Raw genomic sequence first — 24,996 nt, forward strand, 5'->3', positions numbered from 1 at the left:
AAAAGCTATTTTCCCTGCTCCAAGTTTCACAGAGTTTATGCTCATAAATAAGGAAAATGACCATTATTGCTTCTAAAATCATCCTCAGCACAGTGTTACCAGCTTGGAAAGGTTCCCTGCCCTCCTTTTCACCCCCGGCAGGGCTAACTCATTAGCATCTGGAGAAGTGAGAAAATGGGATTTGAAAAAATATGTATTCTATGTTTTCTATTTGAAAGTAAAAAAGAAAACTTCATTTTTATAACTCAAAAATAGAAGATAATCTTTAACAAATACCTTCTAGGCTCCTATGAGAAATTCACCAGAAATGGCAAGGACTGAGGGAAATGGCAAGTCGTATATTTGTCCAAAAGAGGCCTGAGTTAAAAATACCCGGAAGCAGTATCCCAGGGAAATAAATGATTAATGCTACAGAGGTTCAAATCACAGTGTTCTTGCCCATCATTTCAAACCTTTTAAATGCCTTTAAAGAATAGATACTTTTGCCCTGGCTGGTGTTGCTCAGTAGTTAGAGCATTGGCCAAGCACTGAGAGTTCCGGGTTCAGCTCCCCGTCAAGGACATGTGCCTGGGTTGTAGGGTCCATCCCTGGCCCCTGCCCAGCACATGTGGGTGGCAGCCAATTGACGTGTCTCTCTCACATGGAGTCTCTCTCTCTCCCTCTTTCTCCCCCACCCTTTCTCCCTCCCTTCCACTCTCTCTAAAAAAAAAAAAAAAATCAATGGAAAAAATATGCTTGGGTGAGGTTCAACCAAAAAAAAAAGTAGGTAATATTGCACAAATAACTGTATATTGAGTAAAACTTGGTTTTATTTGATAATCAGTGTCCTCATATAAACTCAGCTCCATAATCCCTGGGTCATTATATATAACTATGCACTAAAAATTACATAATACTCTAAATACATTATTAATCTTAATTAAATCAATGATTCATCTTCATATAACGAGTAGTTTTTAATAATTACCATAACTAACTGCTCTACCTTAACTTTGTTCTATGGCTGATTCTTACTTTTACCAAACTGAAATTCGCATGAATCAAAATGTTATGATTATTTGTAGTTTCCAAAGCTTACCTAATTTCTAGAAGTAGTATGAGCTATAAATTTTAATTAACTTTGAAAAAGATGAGAAAATCCAAGAAATGACTCTCAAGAGAAAAATGGAAGTGTTTTTCTTTTATTTTTACATAAGTATTAAATCTATTGCATAGAACACAAATCACTTCCAGTTAAATATGGTGATTAATACATTTTAATTTTTGCTCCCTCCTGAAACCTCATTAAAATAGGGCAAAATAAATTAGGCAGGCATAAGCCCAGAAGAGTAAAGAAAGCAGAACAAACAACAGCAGAGGTGAGATCTCAACAGAACTTTGGAAGCCAGCAAACAAGTCAGGGTATGACATCTGCCTTGGCAACCCAGGTGCTAAAATCCCCACCTGCGGCGAGGACCAGAAGCAAGCAGGTTTGCGCACTAAACCTTGGGCTGGTGCAGGGATTGGAGGTGCTGGGTACTCCAGAGCACGGGTACAGAGCAGAGCTACAAGCAGGAGGAAAGTTGGTGGGGTTTGTAAGAAGCAACCCCACCCCCAAACTGTACTCCGCCCTCCCCACCCCCACCACAGTCAGGGGATTACCCTGCCCCCACACTGGCAGAGGACAGGACAGGTTGAACCACATGCACCCTGATCTCGGGGATACACATTCCGGCTTAGGGCAGGGATAAAGTTCTGTACTGAAAACGCAAATGAATGTCTACGTGCGGGACCGGGAGACCCCAGCCCCCTGAATTCTGCTCAGGTTCCCAAACACTGGCAGCCAGGAGTCCACTCGCAGGCAAGAGCTAAGAGGATTCTTCTCCGCTGGAAAACTGACTGGTCCCCTCTCCCGAGTCTTTGCATACTGATACTTGGGGTTCCCTTACTCAAAGTACAGGTTGACACTTAACCTCGCCCAGCGAATCCTACCCAGTGACATATAGGTTCCACTCAGGTATGTGGAATTTCCAATGAGGCTTTAGTGCCTCAATTTTAAATATGAATAGACAAAGTTCATCATAAATTTGAAGAAATCTTTTATATGAAAAACCAAACAAAAACAGAAAAAAGAAACTCAGAGAAAACAGATAATTCAAGAAAACTTCAAAATAAGATGAATTCTTGCACCCATGCTACAAACGGGAGATTATAAACACGGAACATTTAGAAAACAAAAAAGAGCTTTAGGGAATAAAATAGGATCGCAGAAATGTAACATTTAACCTCGCACTCAGAACATAAAGACGAGGAAATATCCAAATAATTAAAAGGAAAAAGACAATTAAGCAAAAAGTTGGATGGTAGATCATTAAGAAAAGTAGAACATCCTTCATTCATCCCTGCAGTCGATGTTTATTGAAAGCCTGCTTTGTGGCAGACAGTGGCCTGGGTACTCAGGGTACATCAGTAAGCAAACCAGTAGGAGACCCCACCTCGAAGGACTTCGGGGTTAGTTGGAGGAGTCCAAAAATAAACAATCAACATAATAAATAAGCCATTTGCATAATACATTAGGAGACAACTGATACTTTGGTCAAAAAGAAAAAAGTAGAGGAGGGGGTGGGGACTGCTGGGAGGGGTTTTGTTTTGTTTTTTTGTTTTCATTTTAAGTTGGACAATCAGGGTATGTCTCATTAAGAAGGAGCATTTGGCTCTGGCCAGCGTGCTCCGTGGTTAGCGGGTGGGCTGGTGCACCGAAGGGTCGAGGGTTCGATCCCCAGCCCTGGTTGGGGCGGGTGCAGGAGGCAACCAAAAGCTTTCTCTCTTTCTCTCCCCCCACCCCTTCCACTCTCTCTAGGAAGCAATGGGAAAAATATCCTCTGGTGAGGGTTAACAAACAAGCCGAAAAAGAAGGAGCATTTGAGCAAAGACGTGAAAGAGGTAAGAGGAACAAGAAGCAACAGCTGGTGCAAAAGCCCTGAGGCGGGCCTTCCATGGCTTGTGTGAGAAACGAAGAGGTCAGTCAGTGTGCGGAAGGCCAGAGACCTAAGGCGGGGTTGACAGGGGACAACATCGGAGCCATAACAAGAATTCTGACCGGGGGCGCCCTTGTGGGCCCAGGTACAGAGAGACTTGGACTTTTTTCCTGACTCAAACAGGGCTCCATTGGGGGATGTTTGGTAGAAGAGTGACAACTTGGGTTTTTAAAAGGACTATGTGGCTGCTAGGCAGGAGCAGAAAGATCTGAGAGCAAGGCTTTGAGCGATCCAGGTGAGAGACGGTGACACCTGGGACCAGAGCAGTAGCAGCTGAGTAGAACTTGAAGAAGTGCTGAGGCTGCCGGCCGGGCGTGGCTCAGGGCTGAGCATCGGCCTAGGTCCAGGAGATCGCCGTTCGATTCCGGTCGGGCACATGCCTGGGTTGCGGGCTCGATCCCCAGCAGGGGGCGTGTGGGGGCATGTGATGACTCCCTCATCACTGATGTTTCTATCTCTCCCTTCCTCTCTCTGAAATCAATAAAGACATATATATATATAAAAAGAAGTGCTGAGGTCAACAAACATAAGAAATCATTGGGGGTAAGTAAACATGAGTACAATCTCTGCTGAACAAAACTATTGTGTAAATTAAATTAGCATAAGGAAAGCTCCAAGTAGCCAATGAAAATTAGGAAAACAGAAAAAAAGAGATGCAGAGATATATAATGGGTATTCTTAATTGATCTTAAGTCCAGTTTTCCAAAGTGAGTGACCAGGGCCCAGCCTAGCACAAAGCACCCAGAAGACGAAAGGGGGGCAGCAGAATCAGTGTGAGAGGGTTAACGGGAACTGGACATACCACACTCCTGCAGCTTCTTTGTGCCTAATGCCATCTTCCTCAGTGGCTTACGGTGGGGTTGGGGAGTAGAGAGGGAGTTAAAAAAGGAAATGTTACTTCTACCTGGCTTAAAGATTTTAGCCTGTTCACTTAATCAGAGTCTTTAGTTGCTGCTCAGCCTTCTTAGACAGGACTGTTTCCTTTCTCAGTTACCCCTCCACACCCCTTACTCTATCCCCTGTGCTTTTCTGAAGATGGTACCTTCAGATACGGGGGTGCTGTGTGCTTTATACAATTTCTATGATGACAGAGAAGGGCTGGGGTCTCCAGAGGAGGCACTTCTCTGGCCTCCAGGAGGATGATTCTAGTCCTCCTGTGTGCAGGTCACCCGAACGTCATTCACCTCTGGTTTGGTCTGTCGGTTTGGTCACAGTCTGGGGTAACGTCCTCCTGACTTGGCATCACATTAGCCTCTACCATGTTCTCCCTCCAGCCTTCAGGCTCAGCAGCCACAGGTCTATTTACTGTCCACTCACTCTGACCATCAACCCTCAATTTACTCACATTGGTATGGGGAGCCCCAGAGGCAAAATATATAAAATTTTTCATTTTAAGTTGTACAATTTAGTAGCATTAATTGAATTGACAGTATTATACAACCATCACCACTTTCCAAAACTTTAACATCCCAAACAGAAATTCCCTTGATTAGCCCTTCCCCCAACCCTTGGTCACCTTTAATCCACTTTCTACCTCTATGAATCTACCTATTCTAGATATTTCAGATACATGGAGTCGTACAATATTTTTTCCTTTTGTGTGTTTGGCTTATTTTACTTACCATAATGCCCTCAAGGTTCATCCAGGCTGTAGCATGTATGGAGCTTCATCCCTTTTTTATGGCTGGATTATATTCCATTATATGCATGTATCTCATTTTGGCTATTGGAAATAATGCTGCAGTGAACATTGGTGGACAAATACCTCTTTGAGTCTCTGGTTCAGTTCTTTTGGGTACATGCCTAATAGTGGAATTGCTAGGTCCTATTGTCATTGTGTTTAGTTTCTTGAGGAACTGCCAAACTGTTTTCCATTTTATATTCTTATCAGCATGTACCCTGGGCCAAATGTCATGCTCTATACTCTTCCCTCAATTCTTAGAGCTACAAAGGAAAAGCCGTGGTGCTTTTCTTTTACTTTTCCTATAATGTATGCTCCTTCTGTCATCAAGAAACTCGTTTTATGAGTTGGAACATAATAGGGTTAGCCATGAACTTCGTCTACAGCAGCACTTCTTAAATTTTAATATATACCCAAATCACCTGGGTATGTTGCTAAACTGCAAATTCTGGTTCAGTAGAGATTTCAACAAGCTCCCAGTTGATGAGAATACTGCAGGTCCATGAATTACACTTTGATTATTTTGACCTCAAACAAATAGACGGTCTCCAACAAAAAAGGTTTTTTTGGGAACAAGAAAGAATTGCAATTCAGGACATGAGGCCTAGTGGCAAATCACACACAAGTCAGAGAAACAAGGGGACTGCTCTTTTATGGATATAGGAGGGGCTTTTGTAAACCAAGAGTCCATTGGAGGAAGCTAAAAGTTTGAAGTCTAGCGGCTTATCATTGGCTGGCTTATGGCAGTCTCCCATTTGCTGAGCTGCTACTGGGCAAGAAGAAATATTTCCTTCCTCCTGCTCAGGTAGTAAAGAAGTGTCTCTTCCCTTGGCCATGCAAGGTATATCTCCTCCTGTTGGAGTGAGTAGTGTGTGTTGAATGAGTGCATGAGCGTTCTTTCTTCTGGCCTCCTGACTCCATTTTAAACGAGGTTTCTGTTCATTCATTTTCACAATTAAGAAAGTCTTGGAGAGCAATTCACACATTAAAAAAAGAAAATGCCCTCAAATATTTCCTGGGCCAAATATGGGTCTAGTAAGCAATTGTGGTACTTGATAAATGAAGGATTACCATTAGGATTGTAATAAAGCTTTCTACAGGGTGTCTACTATAGGAATCTCAACTAAAGTGCTTGTAGGGGTCAGTCTGGGGCTGGATGGAGACCTGACAGTTCCCAGGCAGAAATGCTGGCCCAGGGTGTCCATATGGTCCAATTATTCAAGAAAAGAGGGTTATAGAGAATTTTATGTGAAATCCTCTTATTTCTAAATGTTTTCAATTAATTATTTTCCTCACTCTTCAAGCTAAACAAAACAAGTCTGTTGGCCAGATGCAAACTTCAGGTGCTTGCTTACTCTCCCAGGTCTAATATTTTGCTACACCCTTGAGAGATATAAAAGAAGAAGACATGGTCTCAGGTCTTAAGATGAGTGTGGCCTTGCTAGGAGCTAAGACAGAGGCACATGAGGTAGCAGTGGGAAGGCAGGAGTCTGCAAGTGTGAGAAAAATAGGAGAACTAAGCCATTTAAGGCAGCTGTGAAACTATGTCCCAAGTGAGACTGCAGATACTGCCTCAGAGCTGAATTTTGTGATTTGTAGAAGTGTTTTCTGTGTGGGAAATAGCCTATTTACTTTGTCTTAGTGGGTTACTCATGGACAACCAGTGCAGTCATTACTGCTCAGTACCAATTGATGGCTGAGCAGGTAACAGTGATTTGAAGCAAATCTGGTTTAAGAAATACAGTAGTCCCTCTTTGTCCATGGTTTCACCTTCTGTAGCAGTTATAGTGATCAACTGCATTCTGAAAGTATTAAATGGAAAATTTCAGAAATAAACAATTCATAAGCTTTAAATTGTAGGCCCTTCTGATAAGTATGATGAAATCTTGCACCATCCTGTTGCAGGATGTGAATTATCCCTTTGTCCAGTGTCGCCATGCTGTGTGCACTAATGGTTCGTTAGTCAATTAGCAGCCATCTCAGTTACCAGATAACTGTCTTGGTATCACAGTGCTTGTGTTCAAGTCACCCTTACTTTACTTAATAATGGCTCCAAAGCACAAAAGTAGTGGAGCTGGCACTTCAGGTATACCGGAGAGAAGCTGTAAAGAGCTTCCTTTAAGTGAAAGGGTGGAAGTTCTTGACTTAATAAGGAAAGAAAAAATCATATGCTGAGGTTGCTAAGATCTGTGGTAAGAATGATTCTTCTGCTCCTGAAATTATAATTGTTTTGCTGTGGTGCCCCAAACTGCAAAAGTTACAGCCACAGTGTGTGGTAAGTGCTTAGTTAAAATGGAAAAAGTATTAAATTTTATCATAGGTATGTACAGGGAAAAAAACATAGTATATATAGGGCTTGATACTATCGAAGGTTTCAGGCATTTACTGGGATCTTGGAATGTTTCCTTTGAGGACAAGGGGAGACTACTGTAGATTCATCTGCAAACATTAGTGGAATCTGTTATGAACACTACAAGAAACAGAGAGTTCTTGCAGGCCGGCGTGGCTTCTGGTCAAGATGGCACGTAGGTGAACATGGTACTCGCCACCTCCCACAACCGCATCAAAATTTACAACTGAAATACAGAACCACCATCATTCAGAACCACCTGAAATCTAGCTGAATGGAAGTCCTGTGGGAATTTTTTAAAAAATCACACCGAGACTCATAGGAGGGACGGAGGCGCCAGGCAGAATCGCCGAACCAGCGGCTCCCATACCCAAGTGGGGAGATTTAAAATCAGGAGGGATATTTTGGCTGTAGAAGTTTCCCCTAGGAGCAAGAGGTCCCTGCCCCATACCAGGCCCCCCCGCCCAGAGTTCCAGGGCTGGGAACAGAAGTCCCCGTAACTTCTGACTGTAAAAACCAGCCTGGATAGTGACTGAGTGACACAGAGGCTGCAGGAGTCCCAGGCAGTTCCTCTTAAAGGGCCTGTGCACAGACTTACTCAGACTCGCACCCTCTGAGCTCCAGCACTGGGGCAGCAGCTTAAAGTGAACCTGGGACATTTGGGGAGTAGCTAACTTGCCTGGAATCAGGCCGAGAGCTGGAGGGGCAGTTTTCTCCCAGACATAAGTGCTGGCAAATGCCAATGTTCCTTTGCTGAGCCCCCCGACCCCACAGAGCAGACAGACTGGGCCATATCTGAATCTCCATCAACCTGTCTTACACTGTTTGTCCTGCCCTGGCGATTCCCTGAGACACCCCTCCCCTGCCCTTCCCTACCTACAGGCTCATCCAAGCCCTTTCCAGTGGCTTTTCCATACAACTAGCCTCTCTTGCCTCATGCTTTGGACTTTCCTAGCATCTCTCAAACAAGCAGCATCTGGCCTAAGTGTGCCCCATACCTTTCAATAAGTGGCCCAAGGACTGGCACTAGCAGCAGTCTGCCCTGGTTCACAGCTTGGCCTCTCCTGGGCACCTCCAAGCTCAATACAAATAGCAGCCATCTGCAGATTGCTGTGAAGCTCATGCTGTGTGGCCCCAGGCAGGGCACAGGCAGAAGTTGGCATTGTACCTCTGTGGGGGGGGCAGAAGTCAAGAGAAAAGTGCTTTAGGAGACTAGAGTGAGATTGCTTCCAGCCTGGAAGGGGGCATGGGTGAGTGGTAAACCAGGGAAAGGCACTGAGATTAAAACAGAAGACTTCAGCCTGGATTGTTGATGGTACTCAGTGTGGATGATATTTGTCTCTCCTTTTCCTCTTTCCCCATTTTTGGGCTTAACTTACCAGTAGTGCCCAGGGTTGTTCAATATGCCTTTTCTATACTCGCTTGCATTATTGCTTTAAAGTCTTCTACAGAACTAGGTCCTTTTGGTGTTTTAGGTGTTTTTTCCCTGTTTTTTTGAAGGATCCTTTACCTTTTGACCTTGGTGTTGATGGTTTTGAGTCTTTTCCATTCTGGTATGTTTCTTGTGCATTTTTGGCTGGTGTAACTCATATAGATGTCTTCTTTTTTTTTTTTTTTTAATATGTCTTCACTGATTTCAGAGAGTGGAAGGGAGAAGGAGAGAGAGAGAGAAACATCAGTGATGAGAGTCATTGACCAGCTGCCTCTGGCACGTCCCCGACTGGGGATCGTGCCCACAGCCTGGGCATGTGCCCTGACCGGGAATGGAACTGTGATCTCCTGGATCCTAGGTCGATGCTCAACTGCTGAGCCACACCAGCCAGGCTCATATAGATTTCTTTACTGGAGCTTTTCCTTCAGCTTCTTTATCATCAAAAGCATCCTCCTCCTCCTTTTCACCATCCTCATCATCTTCCTCCTCCTCCTCTTCATCCTCATCCTCTTCATCATTATCCTCTCCTTCATCCTCATCATCTTCATCCTCCTCCTCCCCTTCACCCTCATCTTCACCCTCCTCTTCATCCTCCTCTTCATCCTCCCCTTCATCCTCTTCTTCATCCTCATCTTCATCCTCCTCTTCATCTTCATCCTCTTCTTCCTTATCTTCATCCTCCTCCTCTTCTTCATCCTCCTCCTCTTCTTCATCCTCATCCTTCTCCTCTTCTTTATCCTCTTCTTCACCCTCATCCTCTTCAACAGCAGCACATTTTCTTCTGTGGAAACCTGCTACCACCTGCAGGGGCAGAACGCTTTGCAGACGTGCTTAGGAGCTGCACATGCTCCTGGTCACCTTCTGCCCCACCGCTTCCCCACAGCTCAGCGGTGCTGCCCACAAGATGCACAGGCCCTGAAGCGCACTTCAACCAGAGGACCACAGGCGGTGCCACTTCAAAGCCTCGAGGGAAGCTGTTGGCTCTGCAGACGTTTTCACAGGGCTGCGTTACTTCAGTTGGCCTCCTTCAAATTCATTGCCTCTGCCTCAACAATGTGCAGTCCAGCCTTCCCACCGGGCCCTAAGCTGACCGTTCGTAAACATAATTGGTGCTCATTTTCACCATTATGCTCCTTAAAGCTCACACCCAAAAAGAGAGTTCTGGGGCCTCCGATGGCGCATGCCCATGTCCAGAGGACCTTCCACGGGGTGGTGGCACCCACTCAGGTGAGAGAGAAGGCGGGGCGGAGATCAACACTCCTGTTCCTTAGAGCAGAGGCGCAGGGCGGAATCGCACCAGGGCTACCCCACTATTTTTAAATGAAACTTACTACTCTCTTGAGTGTATCTCCTTTTGACTAGTATATATGCTGCGGGAAGAGAAGATATTGATTAATTTAAGGAACATCCCCTTCAGTAGATTCATCTTCACAAGTGCAGAGAACATTCTTTCCTTTTTTTTCACCACAGTAACCCCAGATCCTACTAGTGTCTTAGTTGAGTTCAGCAGTTAGCTACACGGGTCTGAGACAGCAGGAGTTGAAGCAAAACAGATACTTTATTTATTGTAAAAGAAGTCCAGAGTTAGGCAAACCAGGTAACTCCCGCGATTATTGGGGACCCAGAGGCCATCCTTATTCCACGACACTCATCCTTGAGGGTACTCATGGTCCAAGATAAATGAACTGCAGCTATCTTGCCCTCACAGCAGGAAGCAGTAGAAAGGGGGAAAGGGCTAAAAAGTTCCTTGCCTATTGTCTTTCTACCTTTTAAGAAGCTTTTCTGAAAGTTCCACCCAACAGCTTCCACTTACCGCTCACTGGTTACAACTTAGTCACGTTGCCACCCCTGATAGCAAGGCAGTCTGGAAAATACAGATTTTTTATTGGGCACATTGCCTTGGTAAGTAAAAGCAGTGTTCTAATACTAACAAGGGGAGGAAGTGGTAACATGAAATTAATGACATTGTGATGAGTTTTTTGTAAAGCAAAATTTACCTAATTTACAAGACTCTTTGACTTCTTTGACTCTCCCCATCTTTTCTTAAACATGTTTTTTTAAAAACTGAAATGATGGTAGATCCACCATCACCAAAGTCTTTACTTGACCAAATAAAAAGCTAACTGTTGGTCCTCTAATACTGTGGATATTTTACTGGCCCAAGAAACTCCAAATCTAGGGAACTCCTGGACCTGTAAGATTTCTCCCACTCCAAGATACTTAGATGGATCTGTGTCTTTAACACACCTATATGCTTCATGCCCTCTGCTTGAAAAGTACTCACTAGGTATCAATCAATTAATGTATCAAGAAGGCTCAGTAAAAATGTTAATGCCCAGTGACACAAAAAGACTGATGCCACCTCCAGACCCTTAGTCAGGGTTTGCTTTGCAGTAAGGTAGAGAAACTCACTGAAGTCAAAACAGATAAAGAGGTGATTGTTGTGAGGATATGGGGGAATCTCATGGGCAACTAAGAACAAAAAATAAAGTCAGTTTGCCTTAAAATTGGGCTTAAAAATGGAACACGGGGAATAGAAGCTACCCTCTAGCTTTCATGGAGTAACATAGTCTTTCTTTCATTTTCTTTTTTGCTTTCTTCTGCTAACCAACTTGTTTTGCAATATTTTCCCCCTAGTAACTTTGGTTGGCATGAGAGTTAGGCTCTTGTGGTGGAGAGGTGGTACAGTCTCTCAGGGTTGCAACTCCAAATTCCCCAGCAATAGGTTGATTGGTTCACCAAGGTTCAGGTTACTATTCCTAGTTCAAGTAGCTGTAGCATGGAATGGGACAATTAGTACAAACATGTCTTCCTAATGTGAGTTCTTTCAGACAGCCTAGGGAGTGAGCATGTGAGAGAGGGGGCTTTACATGCAACATTTCCCTTTTTCCATTAATTTTCACCTTGGGCAGCCTGTTGTTTCCTGACCTCAGGTGCTTTATCCCATCAGGGTGGCAGATCAAAGACCTTCAATATTACTTGCATTATTTGTTGAAGTATTTCATGCATAAGCATTATTCTTGTTTTCTTCTCTAGTTAAAGGTACATTTTCTCAGTCAGAATGTTTCAGAGGAAAGCAAAGTGGTGGTTAACATGCCTAAGGCCCTAGGGTCACATCGTCCCGTCCTCACCAAGAACTTGGGAAGTGGTCTGGTACCCAGCCTGCAGCATGAGCAAGAGCATAGCAAGTGGTAAGAAGCACAAGCCCCAGAGTCAATCAACCTGGGTTTGAAGGTACAATACCTACTAGTAGAGACTGCTCTGTGTATCAGTTTCTTTATCTGTGAAATTGGAATACTAACCTACCACACACATAAGATCAATGTGAGAATTAAAGAAAATAATCAGGTCACGGAGTCAGCTCAGTGCCTGTGACTTAATAAACACTCATTAAATATTCACAGTTGAGATACCAGAAGCAAATATCAGAGCCACGGACAAGACAGTGTTAAGTGTTGCGGTGCCAACTGGAAACTAGGCTGGTGTTAGGATTAAGCTTGGAAACCACAGGTTTGGAAACTAGGTTGGTATCTGGACTAATTCTGGGAAAATGAGTCTTACTACAAGGGTTAGAATCTAAGACAGTTGATTTTTTTTGTCTGTTGGATTCTGAAGGAAGGTTTGATACTGTCAGGAACTGCAGCACTCAGCTGTCGTGTTTACCCCTCTAGAATGTAAAGATTCAAATGGATGGATTCCAATAGAATGATTCTAATTCTAATTCTTTCTAAAGGTGAAATAATTTTCACCCACACGTGCCCTTTCTCATTTTTGCCACATTATTTGTGATTGGACTTTATACTATAACCCAAACTGTTTTTAGAGGCACACATACTCAATTTTATAATAGGATTAAAATTAAAAATAGGATTTGTATCTAAGTATTTGTTTCTCAGGAAACTTTTCAGGCATTTTACAAAGTGATCATCTCATTACTGCTTAAAGTATTAGGATAGCACCATACACATGGAGAGCAAATAGAATGAATGTCTATAAATCTCCAAAATCTTACATTTGAATGCTTATACTATATATGCTACCCATTTAGGCCTAAATATGTTGTCCTTTCATACATGGCAAAGTTGAATGAGCCTAGCAACTCTCTGCTAACCGATGAATTAAAAAGACATAAAACTGCAATATGGCAAGACCTCAATTATAACCACACTACAAACACTATAAAGGATTTTTCAGCAAATATATAAAAGGACCTGAGTACCAACATAGATATTTTCTCTAAAGAAACACATGGTTTCATTTCTTCCTTTGCTGGTAAATGCAAGACTTAAACATTAACCGGCTCACATTTGTCACCACAAACACAGTAACTTTCTTTTTATGGCCAAGATGCCACGATGAGTGTTCCTCAAGCATGTATCTCTACTATGCACCCATCAAAAAGCACAGATCTCTTTAGTCGGCAGGATTTAACACCCGAGTCCTTAATGCAGCTGCAGATTCTGACAATTTTCTCTCAAATTCTGGATCAGGCTCCTTTCACATATCCCTTTAATTAAAAAGCAACAACAGGAAGCATCGTTGGTACCACTAGCTTTCACACTAGCTCTGTCACTTGCAGGCTGTATACCTTGGTGAATCACCTAATTTCTGAATTCAATTGATTCTTTGGAAAAATGGGTATTCCTTCATCATAGAAGGCTGGGAGTGTTGACTATTTTTATTGCATGCATACACTGCCTTGTGGGAAGTTTTTTTGAAAGCACTCCTTAAGTTGTAGTTTTATGACCACGAGGCACTGACTTAAAAAAAAATTGAAACTGAAGGTTAGGCTCCTCAATTATTATTACTTTACAATTTTAATATCTATGAGAAATCTTATGCACTACTAAATTCTAGAATAAAAAAAAATTTCACCAAGACAGGCTAATACTACTGCCATGAATGAGGTTTACAGAAAACGCTGTTTTCCATTTATTTAAGTGGTTTAAACACAGCTTTGAACTGATCTGAACTCAAACACTGTATGAACCTGATTGGCGGCGGGAGGGGGGTGTCATTAACTCAGGAAAGATTCTTTTTGTGTGTGTGACCACAGCTAGAAATCACATCTAGGCCTTGTTTAGACAAACACTGCATTTTTCTTTAAAAAATCAAATTTCCATTTTAACTCGCCTGCATGTGAACAGGGCGTTGAAAGAATCGAGCAACAACCCGATTAAAACGCCCGGGTTTTCCTGCACTGTCACCGCGGACTCCAGCCCAGCGGCAGCCGAGGGACACGACGGTGGCCGCGGCCGCCCCACGCGCCCTGGAACCCGCCCTCCGCGCCAACTTCCGGCCGGGCCCCCCGCCCCGCCCCCCCGCCCGAGATTCGCCGGCCTTCTCCCGCGATGCCGCGGGGGCGCGTGGGGCGGCTCGCCAGGCCCCAGAGTGCACTGCGGGCGCGCGCGGCTCCACTGCCGAGCGACCGCGGGAAAATTCCAAAGGAGTCAAACTAAAACAGAAAAGCAGGGCGAGGCTAAGCCAAGTTTTCAAGCCACAGAATTCGGGCGGTGGCGTCCTTTCCGCCACTGCTCAAACTGCTGAAGCAGCTCTGGCGCGGACCACCGGGTAAGAGCGAGGCCGCAGGACCGGCACGAAGGCGGCGGCTTCCCTGGGGGTCTGGCCGGCGCGTCAGCCAGGCGCGGGGGAGGGAGGGAAGACTCGCGAGAGCGGCCGCCGCGCTACGCCCCTGTCGGTGGGCGAGCGAGGCCCCAGCCGCGTGCAGGGGCGCGGGGGGAGGTGGGCAGGGGCCTGAGGTGGCGCCAGCCCGTGGGGGGGCGGGGTCGCCTGGGGGCGGGGCCAGAAGGCGGGGCGGGCCCAGGGGGTGGGGCCGGCGGAGGGGCCACGCGGAAGGGGGCTCCTGGAGACCTGGGCGCTGGGAGTCGGGTTCTGGTTCTTTTTGTTCACTGAGGCGGGCAGCTGTGTGCTCTTACAGGCGGGGCGCAGAGGTGAATTTCTTCGCCCGGGATCCCTGGAGGGTGTGAAAAGCTCGCCTCTTTTAACCCATCTCCATCTGCAGCTGGCTGCAAGGCCCCGCGCTGGAGGCCGGGCCCCGTTAGGGAAGCGCGTGGCTCCCTTCGGGCCTTTCATCCCGGAGGGGAGGAGGCCTCGGATGGGCTGTAGTATCCCCACAACTCTCAACGCCAGGCCAAATCCGGTCCAAAACCCTTGAAATATTTTTTTGGGGGGCGGGGGGTGTTGTTCGTTGACTTGCTTTTTTGTGTGTGTGGTTTTTTTTTACGTGGGCGTGTTAACTATCATGAACCCTCTGTGGTCGTCTTCTACCGACTCGAGATCTGGAGGGGAGGAAAAGATTTGGAGTTTTTGAAACAAAAGAAATTTGGGACCAGAATTTTAAGGAAAGAGGCCGAGCAATTTTCTGGCCAAGACCTCTGTGTGCCTGTGCTTTTTGTCCTAATCCGAAGCTTGGAAAGCTCCCTGGCTCCTGGGTTTGTCCTAAGCTGTGCCCCATTTAATGAATGCGTCGTAACTGAAATGTGATTGATGTATCATTTATAGGAGGAACAGGGCACTTTTGGGCCACCCATCTTCAGCTATTTGGGGATGTCACTCACCTTCAGTGATGTGCGGCTCACAACATTTTCTCATTACTCCCCTCAAGAGGGGAGGAAAGGTTGTTACAAATGATAGAATTCATACCATGTGTTGGGATCATTTATTACATAAGTTTAGATAGAAAACATGTTCATTGTGACTTTGTCCATTAAACTTAAACCAAATTGATGTTTCAGTCTAACGTACTGTGCCAGATTCACATGGAAATAGGCACACATATACATTATTCATATACACATTCAAGAAAGACTGCATCAAAAAAGAATTGGCTTTTCCTAGTTATATCAAAGGCCCTTTTACCCCAGAGTAAAAGCTAGATCCTGCTTCTTTAGAATTGGGCTAATTATGCCTTGTTATATTACACATTTTAATTAATTTTTCATTATTCAGTCATATTCCTCTTGATTTCTTGAAAAAAATTTACTAAAGTTCCAGAGAAGAGAGGCAAACCTCTATATTAGAATTTTTTTCTTCTTTTCTTTAATAAAAAGCATTAACTTGATTGATTGGCTGGGTGTGGAAGATGTGTTGCTGTATGCATGTGAAACTGTGCATGTACATTTTAAAATAAATGGTATTTTAAACTGGTTCCATATTTCAGCAAGTAGTTCCAGTAACAATTATACAAATTTTGTATTTATGAAAACCAGCTACAGGGAGGCCAGCCTGGGCAGTAGAAAGTTGGATTGATTAGCTAGGCTGCATAGAGTGCCAGAGAAATCTCACATGTGTGGCTGTTCCAAGTTGGTAGTGGTGAAGCCTCAAATCAGGCTTGAAATCAGCACCAAATGGATTTATAAAATTTTATTTCTGGCTGAGTAGGGTATGTATATTCTCTGCTCTTGTTTATGGATCCTGAATGACTGACTTTTTAAGGTAAAAGAATACCTGTAGGAGAAGTACATTGAGTTTGCAGTGTTTTAATAAAAATGCAGAAGTACAGAAGGAAAAAGTTAAAATTCATCAGAAAAGATAGATAACAATGCAAATCTTTTATTTTCTATTAAATATCAAATCTTTTCTTTCTTTTTTCTTTTTCCTTTTTTTGGACTCAGTTTGGAAGAGACCTTGCAAAGTTATCTGGTTCATTCTCTTAGATTCTTCATAAACCCTTCTGGGTATGTAGAGATCATTTTCCTGTTAAGATCTCTAATATAGGAATATCTATAATCTTCCTGGTACCTTTCTGTAGTTATAAGAAGCTACAGTTCATATGGAAATCATCTTTTTGAAACAGCATACTCTGTTACCTGAAGACTTAAGTGTCTGTTAGTAAATTTAGTAGATTTTTGGAATTGTGCAATGTTCACCTCAATTCAGCTTTGAAACATATGCATCACCATGACAAGTTTGTGTATGGAAGGTCATACTCAATCCTAGCGCTGGCTTTTAAGACCTCAGGCAACAATTAATTTGCTTTCTGTCTCTGTAGATTAGCCTTTCTTGGACATTTCACATAAATGAATTCATGAAATAAGTGCTGTCTTGTGTCTGGCCTCTTTCACTTAGCATAATGTTTTTGAGGTTCATCTATGCTGTAGCATGTATCAGTAGTTTATTTGTTTATTTGCTGAATAGTATCCCATTATGTAGATATACCACACTTTGTTTATCCACTCATTAGTTGATGGACACTTGAGTTGCTTCTGTTTTTTGGCTACTATGAATAATGCTGCTTTGAGCATTTGTGTGCAAGTATTTGTGTGGACATATGTTTTCATTTTTCTTGAATAGATACCTGTGAATAGGATTGCTGGGTTGTAGAGTAAGTTCATGTTTAACTTTTAAGAAACTGCCAAATTGGCTGGACCATTTTATATTCCCTCCAGCAATGTATGAAGTTTTCAGTCTTCTACATCTTCACTTTTTTTTTTAAAGGTTTCTTTTCCTTGTTTTTTTTAAAAAATTTTATTATTAGTAAATTATTTCTAGATTCTCATTTCTGTTTCAGTGATCTGTATTTTTATTATTATTATTATTAATCTTCACCCAAGGACATGCTTATTGATTTTAGAGAGAGAAACATTGATATGAGAGAAAAATACCTTCCCGTAGATCAAATCTATAACCTAGGGATGTGCCCTGACTGGGAATGGAACCTGAAACCTTTTGGTGCACTGGGTGATGCTCCAACCAACTAAACCACACTGGTTAATTGTCTTTTCTTACAGCTATCCTAGTGGGTGTGAAGTAGTACCTTCTTGTAGTTTTAGTTTGCATTTTCAGATTGGCTAATGATATTGAACATATTTTCGTGTGCTTATTCTTATTAGCGATTCCTATGTCGTCTTTGAAATGTCTGTTGAAATCTTTCGTTCATTTTTTGCTTGGGTTGCCTATCTTATTATTAGATTTCTAAGTAGTCTTTGTGTATTCTGGATACAAACCCATTATCAGATACATGTTTTGCAAATAATTTCTCCCAGTCTGTTACTTGTCTTTTCCCTTTTTTTTTTTTTTTAATGTTGCCTTTTGAAGCACAAAAATTTTTAATTTTGAGGAAGTCCAATTTATCAGTTTTCCTTTTTTTTGGATCATGCTGTAGATTTATGATCAGTTTCTGTTAAATTTTGTGTATGGTCTGAGATATGAGTCCAAATTCCTTATCATTTTGTATGTGGATATCCAGTTGTTTCAGTACTATTTGTTGAAAAGAAACCTCTCCTTTCTTCATTTAATTGCATTAGCACTTTTGTCAAAAATCAATTGGCCATAAAGTCTTTCTAGATTCTCATTTCTGTTTCAGTGATCTGTATGCCTGTTCTTAGACCAGCAGCATGCTGTCTTGATTATGGTAGCTTTATAGTAAAATTTGAAGTTGGTAGTATAATTTTTTCATTCCTTTTTTCTTTTTCAAATTGTTTTGGCTATTCTGGGTTTCTGACATTTTCATATAAATTTTAGTATCAGCTCATCATTTTTTCCAAAAAACCCCCTGCTGTGATGGATTTTAATTGAAATTGCATTGACTCTGTAGATCTGTTTGGGGGAGAATTGCCAACTTAACATGAACATGGAATGTCTTTCTGTTCATTTAGATCTTTAATTTCTTTCAGCCATGTTTTATAATTTTCATTATACAAGTCTTGCCCTTCTTTTGTTAACTTTCTTTTGAAGTATTTCATTTTTGATGCTGTTGTGAATAGACTTTTTTCAAATTTCATTTTTGGGTTGTTCATTGCCAGTATATAAAAATACAGTTGATATTTGTGTATTAATCTTGTATCCTATAACCTTGTTTGATTATTACTTCATGCAAGTTTTGCTTTTTTGTGAATTCCTTAGAATTTTCTACATATACTATCATGTCATCTGTGAATATAGACAGTCTACTTCTCCCTTTGTATCTGGATGCCTTCCTCCCCACCCCCCACCCCTAGAATCTCTAGTATATTGTTGAATAGAAGTGGGGTGGGGGTAGGGTGAACATTTTTAACTTTTTCCTGATCTTAGGGAGAAAACATTTACTCTTTTACCAGTATCTGGTATGATGTTAGCCATAAGTTTTTCATACATGCTCTTTATCAGGTTGAGAAACTTTCCTTCTCTTCCTATAGAATAAATGTTGGATTTTGTCAGATGGTCTTCTGTATCTATTGAGATGACTGTGGTTTTGTTTATTCTAGTAATATAATTTATTACATTAATTGATTTTTTTTGCTTTTAAAAAAATTACAGAGGAAGTGGCTGGGAGGAGAAGCATCGACTTGTTCCACTTATTTATGTATTCATTCTTGTATGTGCCCTGACTGGGTATTGAACCTGCAACCTTGGTGTATCAGGACGGTGCTCTAACCAACTGAGCTACCCAGCCAGGACTGCATTAATTGATTTTTGAATGTTATACTAACTTTGCGTTCCTGGATAAATCCCACTTGGTCATGGCATATAATTCTTTTTACATGTTACTGGATTTGGTTTAGTAATACTTTGTTTAGGATATTTGTGTCTATGTTCATGAGAAATATTGGTGGGTGATTTTCTTGTTATACCTTTGTCTGGCTTTGGTTTTATGGTAATACTGGTATGTTAGAATGAGTTGGGAAGTGTTCCCTCTTATATTTTCTAAAAGAGGTTATGAAGGATTAGTGTTATTTCTTTCTTTAAATATTTGATGGAATTCACCCATGAAGTTATCTGTTCCTGGATTTTCCTTTATGGGAAAGTTTTTAATTATAAATTAGGAACCAATTCTTCATTTCATTGATTTTATTTATTGTTTTTCTGTTTTCTATTTCACTGATTTCCACTCTAATCTTTTTTTTAAAATATGTTTTTATTCATTTCAGAGAGAGGAAGGAAGAGGAGAGAGAGAGAAAAAATCAGTGATGAGAGAGAATCATCGATTGGCTGCCTCCTGCACACCCCCTACTGGGGATCTAGCCTGAAACCTGGACGTGTGCCCTGACCGGGAATTGGACAGTGAGTGATCTCGAGGTTCATGGGGCCATGCTCTACCACTGAGCCACACCGGCCAGGCTCACTCTAATCTTTATTATATCTTTCCTTTTTCTTGCTTTGAGTATAGTTTGCTCTTCTTTTTCTAGTTTTTTAATGTAGAAGCTTAAGTTATTGATTTGTGACCTTTATTTTTTTCTAATGCAACTGTTTAAAGTTACAAATTTCTCTTTAAGCACTGTTTAAACAGCACCCCTCAGATTTTGATATGTTGTGTTTTTGTTTTCATTCAGCTCAAGATACTTTCTAATTTTCTTTGATTTCCTTTTTGACCCATTGGCCACCTAACAAGATAGAGCTATCCTTCTCATAAATGAACTTTACCCTTTCCAGAATGAGCAGATGCACAATCCCAAGAGTTACTGTATTTATTGCTGATTGTATTACTTTTCCAAATCAGCCATACATAGTCTCACTGAATATTCTGTTGCCTAAAGACTAAAATGTAACGTTAACTTCCAACAACTTGTATATAAAATGAAAATGGAAAGAAGAGAGAAAGCGGTTTGCTAACATGTATCAATACGTAAATATAATACGCAAATATGCAAAACTACAGTCCTTGTTCATGTCATTAGCCACAGGGCCATAATCGACATCTATGGCTTCTTTCTCCTGTCGGTTTTGTGTTTCCTTTGTTCTCAGCTAGAGCCTTAGGTGATTGGGGTTTTTTACCGGGTGAATGATCAAATCTTTATCTGAGCTGTGATCCCACTCAAAAGAGGCAGCTTTACACAGGACTCTATAGATCAGTGAAAAGGCATATGTGTGTGTGGTATATGTTGCCTCCTGAATTAAAGTTCTACCCTAGTGTTGTGACTCTTTGCATGGTAGATGGTGCAAGGTGGAGCAATTTATATATCATCTTGTAGAGGATATCTAACATGAACCAGACTGGGAATCAGCAAACTATGGCCTGTAGGCCTTATCTGGCCTACTGGTTGTTTTTGTAAGAATTTTTTTTTTTTTTAAATATATCTCTATTGATTTCAGAGAGAGGAAAAGAGAGAGAGAGATAGAAACATCAAAGATGAGAGAGTCATTGATTGGCTGTCTCCTGCACGCCCCCGACTGGGGATCGATCCCGCAACCTGGGCATGTGCCCTGACCGGGAATCGAACCCCGATCGCCTGGATCCTAGGTTGATGCTCAACCGCTGAGCCACGCCCAGCCGGGCAAGAATTTTTTTTATTGTTGGCAACATTACAGATATTCCCAATTCCCGCTGCCCCTTTCCACCTCTACCCAACACCTATCTCCTCCCAGGCCTTCATCACACCATTGTCTATGTCCATGGGCTATACATAAATGCATATATGGTGTCCTGGCCCTCCTTCTCCTCTCTCAGATCCCTCAGTCTGTTCCATGCATCTGTGTCTGTGGACCTATTTTGTTCATCAGTTTATTTTGTTTATTAGATTCTACATATGTGTGAGGTCATGTGATACTTGTCTTTCTCTGACTGGCTTATTTCGCTTAGCATAATACTTTCCAAGTCCATCCATGTTGTCCCAAAGGATAAGAAATCCTTTTTGACAGCTGCATAGTATTCCACAGTGTAAATGTCCCACAGCTTTTTTATCCACTCATGTAGTGATGGGTACTTGGGCTGTTTCCAGATCTTAACTATTGTAAATAACACTACTATGAACATAGGGGTGCATATATTCTTTCAAATTGGTGTTTTAGGATTCTTAGGACATATTCCCAGAAGTGGGATTGCTGGGTCAAAAGGCAGTTCCACTTTTAATTTTTTGAGGAAGCTTCATACTGTTTTCCACAGTGGCTGCACCAGTCTGAATTCCCACCAGCAGTGTACTAGGGTTCTCTTTTCTCCACATCCTCAACAGCACTCGTTGTTTGTTGATTTATTGATGGTAGGCATTCCAGCAGGTGTGAGGTGATACCTCATTGTAGTTTTAATTTGCATCACTCTGATGATTAGTGACCTTGAGCATTTTTTCATGTCTGTTGGCCATCTATATGTCCTCTTTGGAGAAGTGTTTGTTCAGGTCCTTTGCTCATTTTTTAATTGGATTTTTTGTCTTCCTGGTGTTGAGTTGTGTAAGTTCTTTATATTTTTTGGAAATTAATCCCTTATCAGATATGTTATTGGCAAATATGTTCTCCTCCCATACAATGGGAAGATGGTTTCTTTTGCTGTTCAAAGCTTTTTAAAAATTTCATGTAGTCCTGTTTATTTTTTTCCTGTGTTTCTCTTACCCTACCTAGGAGATGTATCAGCAATAATACTGCTATGTGAGAAGTCTGAGATTTTAGTGCCTATGTTTTCTTTTAGATTTTTATGGTTTCACAACTTACATTTAAGTCTTTTATCCATTTTGAATTTATTGTTGTATATGGTATAAGTTGGTGGTCTAGTTTCATTTTTTGTATGTACCCTTCCAGTTTTCCCAACACCTTTTATTGAATAGATTGTCTTACCACCATTGTATGCTCTTGCCTCCTTTGTCAATTATTAATTAACCATAAATGTGTGGGTTGATTTCTGGGCTATCTGTTGTGTTCCATTGGTCTGTATGCCTGTTCTTATGCCAGTACCAGGCTGTTTTGACTACAAATGCCTTGTAGTATGGTTTGATATCAGGTATTGTGATCCCTCCAACTTTGTTCTTCTTTCTCATGGTTGCTGCAGCTATTTGGGGTCTTTGGTTCCATATAAGTTTTTTGTATTTTTTCTAGTTTTGTGAAATAGGCCATTGGTATTTTAATAGGAATTGCACTGAATCTGTAGATTGCTTTGGATAGTATGGACATTTTAATGATGTTAATTTTTCCATTCCATGAACATGGTATATGCTTCCACTTGTTGGTATCTTCCTTAATTTCTTTCTTCAATGTTGTATAATTCTCTGAGTACAGGTCTTTTCCTCCTTGGTTAAATTTATTCCTAGGTACCTTATTTATTTTGTTGCAATAGTAAATGGGGATGTTTTCTTAGTTTCTCTTTCTGATAGTTCATTATTGGTATATAAAAATGCCATCAATTTCTGGATGTTGATTTTGTATCCTGCAACTTTGCCAAATTTGTATATTAGATCTAGTTGTTTTTTGGTAGAGTATGATGTTGGTTGTAGATTTTTTTATACAGTGGTAGCTTGTTTTTCGAACGTCTCTGTTGATGAACATTTTGATTTATGAACGCTGTAAACCTGGAAGTAAATGCCAGACTGATCCATCATCTTTGCTTCCAACTTCCTAAAGAAATAGAGAGTGGTGGGAGTATTTAGCCTACGAATTTTCTTGAATTGTGAAAATAAAGCCTAGAGTTACTGCCGCTTCTGTATGACACAAGGTAGGTGAAGATATGTCAGGCTTTCTATAGTGATGAATTGGGCTTTTATATTTCCTTTGTTCCTTCCCAGGCTTCTGAAAATTAGAAACAATACAGGTACCTCAGAAAGGGGGGTTAGAAAGTAGGAGGGAAGGGGAAAGGAACTGGGCTGTGGTCAGTGTTATGGCATCCAGTGGGCAGGGCCCAGGTGACCTGACTTTATATCTGTCTTACTATACTTCACAATACTTTTTACCTCATGGTTTTCATTTTTCAGATTCCGGGGACTTTTTTCTTTCTCTTCTAGAGGCCCAATACTGATTTTGTAATAAAAAAAATATGACATATAAGTATTTTATTTAAATTTAATCTATTTTAGCAGAATATGAGATCTGGAGTCTGGACTCAGGTCACTACCCATACAACAGTTGAGACTGCTGTTTTTCACAGGCAGGATGAGTAGGGCTCTGTGATCCCTTACCTGGTCAGGTTTGAAGGTATGCAGTTGCTAAACTGTTTTCCTTCTGTCATAGGAATTTGGAGGTACTATTTACCTTAGTGACTTCCAACTTACCTTAGTGACTTCCAGCTTCCTCCTGGGCTGTTTCCTTTTAGTTGTTGTTTATTTAAAGCAATCACACTATAAGTCCTTTTGTACTTACCCTAACCTTGTCTCTCTGATTCTGCTTGTACGTTTAGGTGCTATTCTCATAGATTTCCTTATCAACCCTTGATTCCTTGATGATCAATTTTGGTTCTGAATACTTACATTTCCTCTGTCCTTATGCACTCTAGTTCATACTGTTGTGCTATGTGTGTGAGCCTTATTTCCACAACTCACAGCAAGCTTCTTCAGGATTGTTGATTTTTGTTGGGTGCCTACCCAGTATCCTTTCCTCCTTTCCTCCTTCTTAATAGGGCCTATATTTTCTTTGGGTAGTCACCATTATGTAGACTTCAGGGAACACTGGTCAACTCTGGGATTGACTCTGATTGGCTTAAAACAATCTTTCTAAAAATAAGCAATAAAATTTTCATGGTCACAGTCATTGGTTAGAATGGGCATAACTTTAAGCAAGTCCAGTTTGAATACATATGAAATCTCTTACTTGGGATGCCAGAATTGAAATCTCTTACTTGGGATGCACTTTTGGGTGATATGGTATGTAATATGACTCCTGTAATGACTGAGCTATTTTGCTGTTATGAGGAGAGCATGATTGGAGAGATGGGTCAACTATGGAGTCTGCCCTATCTCTGGACTTGCCAGTTTCTTGAAACAGTAAATTCTTTTTATTGTTTAGCCAGATTTGAACGGTGTGGCAGAGACATTTACTGCTTAGCCCTAGCTTTCTGAACTTGGAGTACTCAAACATGACCTTGTCCAACATGAGTTATGATGATTTCATATCCTATTCCTACAGATCAGAATTTGTAATAGAAGACTATTAGAATGTATTTTTGGGCATTTCCAATTTCAAATGAGATCTAATTACTGCTTTTATTTGATGCTGTTTGCTATGTATCTGTAATTATAGGCCTTAAGACGGAGTAACCCTATATTAGTGGTATAAAAGCATGACATTTTATTTATTAAGTAGAATTTTCTGCAGTATTTGGCACCCAGAAGAATATTCTGTTGATGATTCTGACTAGCACCATTAGATTTCTTAGTCATTATATTAAAAATGTTGGCAGAGCTAGTGAAAGTTTTGCTTGCTGATAAGTATTTTGATGAATTGATATTTTTGAAACTATGTAGACCAGTTTTAGCAATAACAAACAAAAATATTTTCTGTGAAATACTGTAATAATTGATTTTATTATAAAATGTAGTGATTGTAAGTTAAGATAAGTGCAATGGAAAATATCTTGAATTTTGGTAGTAACATTCTTTGGAGATATAAAAAGCTAGAAATTTATTTCATTATATGAAAGTTTTTGGTATCTCTGTTTAATTTTTCAAGTGTGTTCTGTACATATCTAATGTATGCCTAACACTGTACTAAATCCTTTTAGTTTGAAAAGAATTAAAGTCTAATTTGTTTAATTTTAAAATAATTTGAGTTTTTAAAGAATTATTTATTTTTGAGACAAAATGGTAAAAATGGGACAAGTTTTATAAAATATTCTTATACTTGATCAGAACCATCTTTGGTTATGTTGTTTTGTGACTACAGTGGC

General features: G+C 41.1%; 1 protein-coding gene and 1 pseudogene across 4 annotated transcripts in view; one reads left to right on the top strand and one right to left on the bottom strand.

Moving 5' to 3' along the window:
* Positions 1-8,446: 8,446 nt before the first annotated feature.
* On the bottom strand, positions 8,447-9,532 carry LOC107532301 (nucleophosmin-like; annotated as a pseudogene).
* A 4,366-nt stretch (positions 9,533-13,898) lies between these two features.
* FANCC (FA complementation group C) overlaps positions 13,899-24,996 on the top strand; it is a 222,828-nt gene continuing 211,730 nt past the window's right edge. For 2 of the 4 annotated variants that reach the window (XM_087822607.1, XM_087822608.1), the window contains exon 1: positions 13,899-14,051. The gene's annotated coding sequence lies outside the window, so the exon portion shown is untranslated. Of the gene's footprint in view, positions 14,052-19,421; positions 19,482-24,996 lie in introns of those variants that run through there. The other 2 variants (XM_087822612.1, XM_087822609.1) reach the window with 2 other exon arrangements.

This window comes from Miniopterus natalensis, chromosome 12, assembly GCF_054644295.1.
Source record: "Miniopterus natalensis isolate mMinNat1 chromosome 12, mMinNat1.hap1, whole genome shotgun sequence".
Classification (NCBI taxonomy): domain Eukaryota; kingdom Metazoa; phylum Chordata; class Mammalia; order Chiroptera; family Miniopteridae; genus Miniopterus; species Miniopterus natalensis.